Here is a 10,869-nt window from a genome sequence, read left to right as displayed (position 1 = left end):
GTCCATTTGGCTACCAACTCATCATTTGGCTGGGGACCAGCTGGAACCACTGGTTGAGATTACCACTGTTGTAGACACACAACGTCCGTCACACAGGTAATATAATAACTTTACATGACTATGATTACACACCACCACCACTGCTGCTGCACTGGCTCTGTCACTTATGTTATACACTTATATTATGTTTGATATCTGCTGCTAATGTCTCTCACAATGGTCTGTTGTGGTACAGGCCTATAAGCTGCAGCGAATGTTTCTCGCTTTGTACATTGTACATTTGGCATTGTTCAGTTTTGTTGTGTGACTTTGTTTCTATTCTGTCTTTCTATTCTTTACATTTACTTTTCTTTAAACCGCAAAACATTCAGAGCTAATTAAGTACTTTCACTGGAACAATAATAGTAGATTAGCATGGGAATTAGATCTTGGGGTGGAAATTCCAGAGGAAATTTGGAGCTCAAGTATTTCTCCAATTAACTTTTGTGTGCGACAGAATTTGATACAATTTAAAATATTTCATAGACTGCACTACTCCCCCGTCGGTTAGCTCCAAGCCTCCAACTGCCCAAGATGTCACATTCTCCTGCATCTCTTGGCCACATGTTCTGGTCCTGTAGACTACTGACAGACTTCTGGTCCGGAGTTTTTGAATGCTTCTCATCAATGGGAGATATGGCACTAAGCCCTAATCCTTATACTGCTATCCTGGGGGTAATCACCCCCAGGTACCGTAGGCCTTTCGGGCCAACTAAGGAGAGCTATTGCTTTCGCCTCACTGCTGGCCCGAGGGCTCATACTAAAAAAACCTACCTCTGCGGCCCAGTGGATTCAAGAAGTCCTGTATATGTTAAAGCTGGAGAGAATTAGATATAATGTCCACGATTCACAGGAGAAATTTGACAGAGCCTGTGCTGAGTTTATCTCATATGTTGAAGACTTTACATTTCCTTAAGGGGAATGGGAGGGAAGCAGTGATCAGACCCGTGCTCTGTCCCCCTAATGGGGATTGGAGTGGACGGGGCTGGAATGCACCTTCCTTCCGAAGCCACGATTGCTGGTGGCGGTACTTTGACTAACATTATTTGCCATATCAGATATGTATTTTTTTTGTGTTTTGTGTATTTTTGTGTCATCTTATTTTTTGTACCCATCTGGTATTTGATCGTTGTATTTGTGTTTGCTGTTTCTGGACTTTTGACTGACTTTTGACTTTTGACTGAACTAACTTGCAAAAAAGGAATAAAAACACAAGTACTTTCACTGACACTTTTACACCTGAAAACATGACAATAACGTTTAAGTTGATCGGCCATTTGCAGTGAATGAGTCACGTAGGTATACAATTGTAAATTAAGCCTTAAAATAGTTACACGCAAACATATAAATCATAGTTCAGTCATAAATCATATTTTCTCTCTTTCCATTTCTTCTGGTCTCTCTCTCTCTCTCTCTCTCTCTCTCGCTTCCTCCCCCCCCTCTCTCTCTTTCTCTCTCTCTCTCATTCCCATCATCCCATACACACACACACACACACACACACACACACACACACACACACACACACACACACACACACACACACACACACACACACACCCGTGAGCATAATCAAGCCCAATCAACCTGCCTTGTCCAAGTGGAACGAGAGCGGAGAAAGACAGGTTTTGTTTCTATGGTGTTCTGCATGTCTGAGTGTTGAAAGAAATCAAACAAGCAAGGACAGGCTCTTTGCTGAAGGAGGCCTGACAGAGCAGCACTGATTTGAGCAGCTGTCATACGTGTTGCTTTGTTCAACCACACCAGCTCCGCAGCAATGATCTCTATGCCGATGACCTGTGACTCTCTAATATGGCAAGTAAGACATCTGCTTAATGGATACACTTGTGCTTGTAGGCACTAAAAGTGTGCACAGTGACATATACGCGGGTGCATGTGCATGGCTCACGCGTGTGATAGATTGTCTGTTTGTATCTTTATTGTACTCACGAAGGAACATGCCTATGACCACACACACACACACACACACACACACACACACACACACACACACACACACACACACACACACACTGCATGCATGCATGCATGCATGCATTCCCACACTTGCTCCTATGGGTGTCACAGCTGCAGGTTGGTTGTCTAAACAGCGGTGGTGCCATTCTAAACATTGGAATGGCACCAGTGTACACTAACTCTGAGAGAGTGAAGAAAGTGTGTGTGTGTGTGTGTGTGTGTGTGTGTGTGTGTGTGTGTGTGTGTGTGTGTGTGTGTGTGTGTGTGTGTGTGTGTGTGTGTGTGTGTGTGTGTGTGTGTGTGTGTGTGTGTGTGTGTGTGTGTGTGTGTGTGTGTGTGTGTGTGTGTGTGTGTGTGTGTGTGTGTGTGTGTGTGTGTGTGTGTGTGTGTGCGTGCGTGCGTGTTTTGGTCGGGCTTTACCTTCTGGAAAAGTCAATTTTTTTAGGAGAGCTCGAGATGGCAAAGGGTTAAAGACTGGGGCGAGGTTTTCCTCTTCTTCTGGCAGGGAGACAACAGTTCCATGGCTCCACCTGCATTCTTCTGTAAACTAGGAAGCAATGCCATCACACCATGGTGAGTTGCTATTCTGCCCCCACACACACACATACCACAGAACATAGGGCTGATTTACAGCCAGAACTCCCCTTTGAGCAATAAATCCCTTCTCATTATACCTGGGGTTATGTGGAGGGAGGATACATGATTATGGGCTTATAGCTGAACTTCTCTACAACATTAAACATGCTATCGCTTAAGAATGTCTTTTCTCTCCCCCCCCCCCCCCCCCGCCGACCAATCTTTTAGGAGTGAATCAACTTGTAATAACTAAACTGTTACATTTCAGGAAATAGACAAATGTACCTATAGATACTATAGTTATTATTTAGGCTCTAGCTCTACACCTTTCATTTGTTAAACATTTATAAAATCCACAGACATGAAGGGGATGAAATGTATAGATATTTTAAAATAAGTGTTACATACTGTAGCTCTATATTCCAATAGCAATAACGTGTTTGCTCAGTAACAGGGGTCTCCCCTCTCCAGTTCATTCATACATTACAGACAATACAGTTTCAGGTCAGGATACCAATTTTATCCAATCAGGAAAGAGAACTCAGGATACAGGATGCAGGATAAGCAGAATTTTAAGTGGAATTATAAGTGGAATTTAAAAGTAATGCAACAAACGAAATTAGCAGACAAAATTGGAATTGGAACACAGTGAAACTGAAGCTAATCTGTTCTCTCTCCTTATTCAGCAAAATTGGTGGCCCACCCGAAGATTTATTCTCAGTTTACTGTTGAGTTGGACAGTCGGAGAGGCCTCTGTGTACTGAACAAAGATGCAATATACTATCAGAATATACAGTAGACCTTTTTAAAGGACCATGCACTTTCCACTTTTAAACCTATCTTCATATAATTTGTCCTCACTAATCTTAAATACCACAATTATTTTCTACTTGGTCTGTGTCTCATAGGAGGGCTGTGGGCAGTTCAGAATCCCATCTTCCAGTGTTGATTCATCGGTATTGGATGTCCAAAATTACAACCATTTTGGGGGAATGTGTTTAATACTTTATCGAACATTCTTTTAATACTTTATCCAACATTCTTTATCCAACACTCGGCATGAGTGCCGCATGGTTGATTTTGCCTTATTGCTCGCTAGGCGTGCCGTTCTGTTCAAATGGAAGGATTCTGCCCCGCCCGTGCTCCGTCAGTGGCTTCGTGATATGATGTCCTGGAGTTGTTAAGGTTTTCAATCGCCGGCTCTGACGAAGTCTTTTATAAGACCTGGGGCCCGTTTATGGCATTCTACCACAACACACAAACTGTACAGTGTGGTGTGCCCATATAGACCATGACACCAAACCACAACCAAATACAAAATCTGTATTTTATCTGCTATGATTATTTTTTTCATGATTTATTTTCCCTTTTATTATTGATTTGTTTTTCTTTAAATTTTCAGATTGCTTCCCAACTGTCCTGGGGACTGTGGGTGGGGGGAGGGTGGGATAGGATAGACCGGGGATTCAGTTTTATTTTATTTTATTGTTATATTTCTTCTGTGTCTTATTTGATTCTCCTGTGAATGTTTCCCGTAATATACTGTATGTGTGACTTAACAACATTTATGGCTGCCCCTGGGCTTTTGTTTAAAATGTAATAAAAAGATGTTGAAAAGAAAGAAAAATATACATATTTATTTTATTATTGTGGCTTCCATTATCGCATTGCAACTTGTCAGAAATAGAAAGCCTGCAGTTTCTATTTGCTTGGATTCCCCATTGATGATGTCACTGGAAGACGGGTTTCTGAACTGCCCACAGCCCTCCTATGAGACACGGACTGAGTAGGAAAAGATTGTGGTATTTAACCATGAGCCATTAGTGAGGACCAATTATATAGGTTGAAAAGTGGTGAAGTCTTTCCTTTAACAATAAACCTTTCGTTGATTTAACCACAAATATAACTTACAGCACCCTTTCTGTCAACCTTGTGTCCTTATTTTGGGCATGGCATGTCATGGCACAAATGGTCAAAGAAAACGCATTTTTTTGGTTTACTCTAAAAACAGCTCATCTACAAGCTCACAATGATCAATTTAAAAACGTTAAAAAACTTTTGCGTGACAATTTATATAAATGGAGCATTCATTTTAGAAAAATAACTAATCATGAAATATGGAGATACGAGGTTTCTGCCTGACAGCAACGATTATGAATCATGCCAAAACATCACACAGACATTTTTTCATCAAGATCCGTCCGCCTGGCTGACGGTGAGTGTGCTGCAGACATGCAAACACAGACATACGAGCACCCACGCACCTCAGCTGTCCCAACACTTTCTTTGGTGTGACTGTTCTGCAGTACTAGGAGGCGTAGGAACAAATGGTGTTTGGGGGGGGGGGGGGGGGGGGGTTAGACATGCCTGACGTGCCTGCCTCAGCAAACCACAAACCGCTACGGGGGCTTGAAGGGGGCAGCAGACTCCCAACACCCCTCAGGACAGGTGCTATCGGTGGTGACATCACTGTTTAACAGGACTATTGGAGGCCTTGCTGCAAGGAGAACTCCACAGAGGCTGAGGAGCATTATTTTACTGAAGCACAATCACTACCTAGGCTACATGTACAAAATGTACCATGTACAAAATGTCAGACTCCGACCCAGGTTAGCATCATTTATGAACTATTAATAGACTAATCTAGTAGACGTATCATGTACAACCTATCAATGATGTGGGCATATATGAATGTGTAGTTAATCTATAGCATGCCATACATAGTCAATATGTATAGGTTGATCAAAATAATTTACAGTGCTGATATCTAATAAAGATAATAATAATACAATACAATATTATACAAAATGCTTTTTCGAAAGAGGGTTACAAAGTGCTTTACAATAGCAAGATGAAATGTTGCCGTAAGGAAGAAACAACTTTCGAGTAAAACTTCAAATTTTGTTCATACATACACAGTGTCAGCGAGTTACACCGAAGAATAGACATGTGTACACGCATGCACGCACGCACACGCACACACACACGGCGCCCTACACCCTCACATACATCTCTGTTTTCCTCCCACTCTCCATCCCATCCGATATGACTTGGCCCCGGTAGGGTCATTTGGAACTGAATCAACAGGTGGCTCAATGGACGTTCTCACTATAACGCTGAGCCTCGGGGCCCTTCACTGCGGCCCCCGCCAGGAATCCATCTCACTCATTCAGAGTGCTCTCCACTCTCTCACTCTCTCCGCCGTGCTTCCCTAAACGTCCACAAAGGCATTTAAGCTGGTGGGTCACTTGATACATGGAAGCAGGAGAGAGCCTCGAGGACTAGGCCATTCTACTTGGGTGAGCAAACGGAACATCTGCGCTCAGCACCCCCCTCTTTCTTCTAGCTTGACCCATGTCTCCGATATTAAAAGAAAAAACACGAAGGCGTCGTCTGTGAATGTGAGCACGTTCCAGCTCAGGGCATTGGAATGTTGAGATAATGTTGTGATAACGAGCAGAATGAATAGCGAGGTGGATCCACTCCGCTCTGCATTTCTCTTCCCCCTGCCAGGGATGGGTAGTCGATTTGCAAGGCCCGATGCCCTTTATTGGCTATGAGAGGAAGGGCAGAGGAGGTGGTTTCCAGAAGTTATTGTGAGCTTGTGTCATGATTCTCATCCAAGGTGAGGTGGATTTCTTGAATCAGATCGAGATCTTTCGATATGAAGTGTAGAAGTTTTTATTAAAAAAAAGAATTATCCAGAAGACACTTGGGGTGTTCCTTTGTGCATATCAATAACGAATAAACTAAACTAAAAGAAACTAAAGAAACTAAAGAAACTAAAAGAAATTACATTAATTGACATTGTGTCGTCATCGCACGCACACACACACACACACACACACACACACACACACACACACACACACACAGTCTTCTTAGACATTTTCCAAGGATGGTGAGATCTATCACCACCAGACATTGAAAACCAACCTACTTCTACGTCTTATTACCTAATTATAGTGATGCAAACATTTAGGGATCTCGGATAATAAAATCATACTGTCTCGGATAATAAAATCATACTGTCTGGGACTTAAAATAAAGTTACTCTTTATTACGTTGACGTTTTGGTCGTTAGGTCCTGATGAAGGTCTAATGACCTAAACTTTTTTAAATTATCATGGATCTCCTTCCAAACAATTGCACTTTTTGTCCTGTCGCCGACCTTAGAAAGGTGTGCATCGGCCTTCGTCTAAAGGAAACATAAAATAAGTCAATCGTATATGGGACTCACTTGATTACGTTTCATTTTTTAAAAGACACATGGTTGAAGTTTCAATTCACTGTTGGCTGGAAAAGAGAAATGATTTGTGATTTGTCAGCAAATGTCTTTTCTAAGTTTGCATACAGTCTGATAAGTCAAATACCAACTTAATGCTAATGGCATCACATGGTCAAGTTTCATGCACGGTAATTGTACTTAATATGGGGCAGATTTCAGTTCCTTCTTTAATTTTCCTAGCTGCTGAAGAATTGTGAAATTATTTGTGGCTTGTGTTTCCAATTTCCCTTTTATTCACAATCGCTGCACAGTTGTTGCAGATGATAGAAATATTTTTGACATTTCACATGAAGAAATAATTATTCTCTTCCCCATTCTTTTGTATCATAGCGGCCATGACACTTACATCTTGCTTACATCTAGCATGCATCAATGTTGTATGCTAGATCAAAAGGTGTGAGTCGGGCCTTATACTGGTAACGGAGTAGTGCTACATTGCAGTAGAGATACTTTTACTTAAGTAATAAAATACTTTTAAAGTACTTTTCCCACCACTGCATATATCGGTCTGATCGGCGGTTCTGGACAACTGTATATCCGAACGACTCTGTGGCGGGCACCACACTCCCTCGAGTCCGCGCCAATATGTGCTCTGAGTTTGAAGTTGGTCGGTCGCGAATATACACATGACCAGTATGGGCATAGCTGTCGGATCTGGACAACCGATCTCCATGCATGTATAAGTATGTCTATATATGGGCATATTGGATGTGTCGTTCATGGTTATGTCTGAGTCATAGCGTCATGGCCGTGGTACGCCCACCCGCCCTCTCATTAGCCAATTTTAATAGAGGATGAGAGGGGGGCACTAATGATAATCATATACTTTACTTGTATTTAGTTATTTTATAATTTTAGCCCTAGTGAGAGTGTGTGGCCCCAAATAAGGACGGCAATGTCAGTTGGTTCAAGCCACTTTGGTCTTTTTGGATGTCAGGAATAAGTACAGTCACTAGGGGCTGCTAGTGGAATCTTTACACTCTTAGTTTTGTTCCTTTGAATTGTAAAGAAAACTAAAAAGACGGAGGCCGTAGTAGCTGAGGTAGCTATCATTTTATAGTATATATATACTGTATGGTGATGAGGAAATAACTGAAAAAGGACATAGGCTGCAATGCAAAGAAAGATTTGACAGTGAAAAGAATCCCGCCATGAATCTTAACAACTTCTGCAATTACTTTAAGCATCAGCTGCCACTGAACATTTCCTCTCAGTATTGGCCACTCAAGTCGCTTGAAACACAAATGACCGCACAGCCAAATCCAAACCAACCACACATGGATGGTTTACATTACAGCTCAACACATAGGCCTACATCACAGTTGCCTCCTAGCTCACTGGCCCCCCACCTACGCACGCACGCACGCACGCACGCACGCACGCACGCACGCACGCACGCACACACACACACACACACACACACACGGGGGGGGGGGGCACCAGGGCCCCATGACCACCACCAGCTTTTGCTTATTGCTGCACACAAGCGCATATGCACATATCATATACAACTTACACATGTCTCCATTGTACGTTGATTTATCCAAATTCAGCCGCCTTCTGCACACATGCTTAGTGCACAGTTTACATGTTGACTGACGAGAGTGCCATGTTTGGTGTGAAGGCTATGTAAACAATGTACCATATACAGTACATATATCCTTTTTCCTGTCAAAGTACATTTGGCCTCAAACGCTCCTACGGGTACATTATTCTTTTCTACCTGGCAGGTGATTCGCTATTTACCTGACAATAACCGCGTGTGCCTGTAAGACATGGCTTGCAGATAGCAGTAAATCTGTCAAGGCACATGGAAGAACTTCCCCCATTCATCCAGAAACACATTGCTGTGTGTAGATCAACAGGATCAGGTGTTTGGGATAATTTGAAGGGGATGGAAGCACCAGGCTTTATGGGTAATCAGACTAACAGATGAGCCCTATATCCTGTTCTCACACATGGCCCAGGCCACACTTGTCGCTATGTGCATGCGCACACACACGCTCGCGCATGTGTCTGACTCCCAGAGTCCCATATGTACTCTCCAGTGAGTGAAAGAGCGAGGGCCTTGTCGAGTTTGCATGTACATGTGCGTGTCAGTCTCTCTGTGTACATGTGCGAGGCATGTGAGTGTGTGCGTGCGCATTATAGGCGTGCGTGGGCATGTCTGTGCACACACAAGTGCATGTGTGTTCGCGTGCATTCATGCATGCACATGGGGTCGAATTTGAAACAATGGGCCTGCTGTTTGCCTCTCTCCACCGCTGCTGGAGTTGCCTTTACACCTGTGCTTGGCAGCCCTCCCAACCAGGCCCCCACCCCCCTCCTAAACACACAGCCCCCCCCCCATCCACCCAGGTCTCGGTTTACATCCTGCATTAGCTTTTAGTGCTGCATTACAAAGAACAATGCATATTCAACAAGACTTTCCAGCTCAGATAATACACATACGATGACCCCGCAGGCATGCCTTATTTTAGACTCACACAAAAAAAGTCCCATATTAAAGTTGCAATCTTTAGGTATTATATCCTAGCTGGGATTCAAATTCAGGTCTCCCCGCACGGGAGACCTAACATCAACCGCTCATCCAAGAAGGAATTTCCAATTGTCCAAGGAAGATTTGATGGGTTTCTGAGCTGGCAAGCAGGGCTATACAACTACAAGTCAATATATATAGGTTCGTGATTTACCTGACACCAAATAAAAATCAATGGAAGAATAGAGAGACCACCCCTACTATTTCAGATGTACTAGTTAAATTGTAATAATATGCTCTATACCATTGGTTAAAATAAAATCGTATTCATTTGAATAAGTTCCGGACTGCAGCTTTAAATTTGAGGAGTTGCAACCAAGATGAGCTATACCGTTGGGTGACGTCTCTTTCTGTCTCCCTCTATTATTGTCTTGAAACGCCTCCTTTCTTTCTTTTATCCTTTGTTTCTCTTGTTCTCGGCCTTTCCTTCTCTCCTTGTTCTCCCTCCCTCTGCCCTCTTTCTCACTCTTTTCAGTATTTTCCTGTCTCGTCAAACATTGGGTCCGTAAATGGGTGTCCCCGCGGTTCCTCAGACCTGGGGAAAGCCAGAGGCGCAAGAAGAGGGTGCACGGTCTTGCGCGTGAAGTGAGAGCACGGCTGGGGGGATTTAGGGGTTCAAAAGCCTGCTGAGACCCAAGGCATTTTCCCTGGTGTGAGGGGCTTTGTGAAACTAAAGCCTCAAGGCTATGAGAAGGGAGGGGGGGGGGGGGGGATTGAGAGATTGAAGGAGGGAGGGAGGGCAGGGCAGGGCAGTGGGTGGATGGGGTTGGGACGAGGCATCTGACAGGAACAGGACAATCCCATTTTTCCCGCGGTGTCGGCATCACAGGTGTGTGAGCCTGAGTGCGTGTGTGCGTGCGTATTTGTGTGTGTTGGAGAGGCCCATACCAAATCAATGACACACTGTATTGTAATCACCTATTGTGGCGACAAGGCACGGCGCTCAAAGGTAAACACTTACTGAGAAAAAAGAAATCTTATAGTAATGGATCAGGTACCGTACAACCCTCTGGCTGCAGCATTCAGCCATTTACAAAGGATGGGGGGGATTTATTTATAGAGCAAGACATAAAATAAAGCTCCCTTTATCGTTCTCACAGGCATTGCTCAAGGTTTTGCCATAGTTACAGACTTACAGTGGGCAGCAAACAATGAGAGTAAGTCAGATAAAGCTTGACACCAGAATTCCATTGAGCACTAGTTGCTAGGTAAGGGACTTTTCGCAATTCCCCATATTCGTTCTAACTGAAGCATTAGCTACCCTCTCTCCCTCTCTCTCACACTCCCTAATGCCCCCTGAGAATAAAGACTAGATTAACCCCCCCCCCCCTCTTTACTGATAATTTGACCGCTTTTTATCTAATGGCTTGGCGGGGCACAACATATTTGGAATGCTTTCTATTTCTGACAGGATATTTAGTAGGCCAGCTGTACTTTTTTTTTAATTCTG

The sequence above is a fragment of the Protomyctophum bolini genome (assembly GCF_963924005.1).
Source record: "Protomyctophum bolini genome assembly, chromosome: 5".
In the NCBI taxonomy this organism is placed as follows: Eukaryota; Metazoa; Chordata; class Actinopteri; order Myctophiformes; family Myctophidae; genus Protomyctophum; species Protomyctophum bolini.
Note: the sequence above shows the minus strand (reverse complement) of the source record.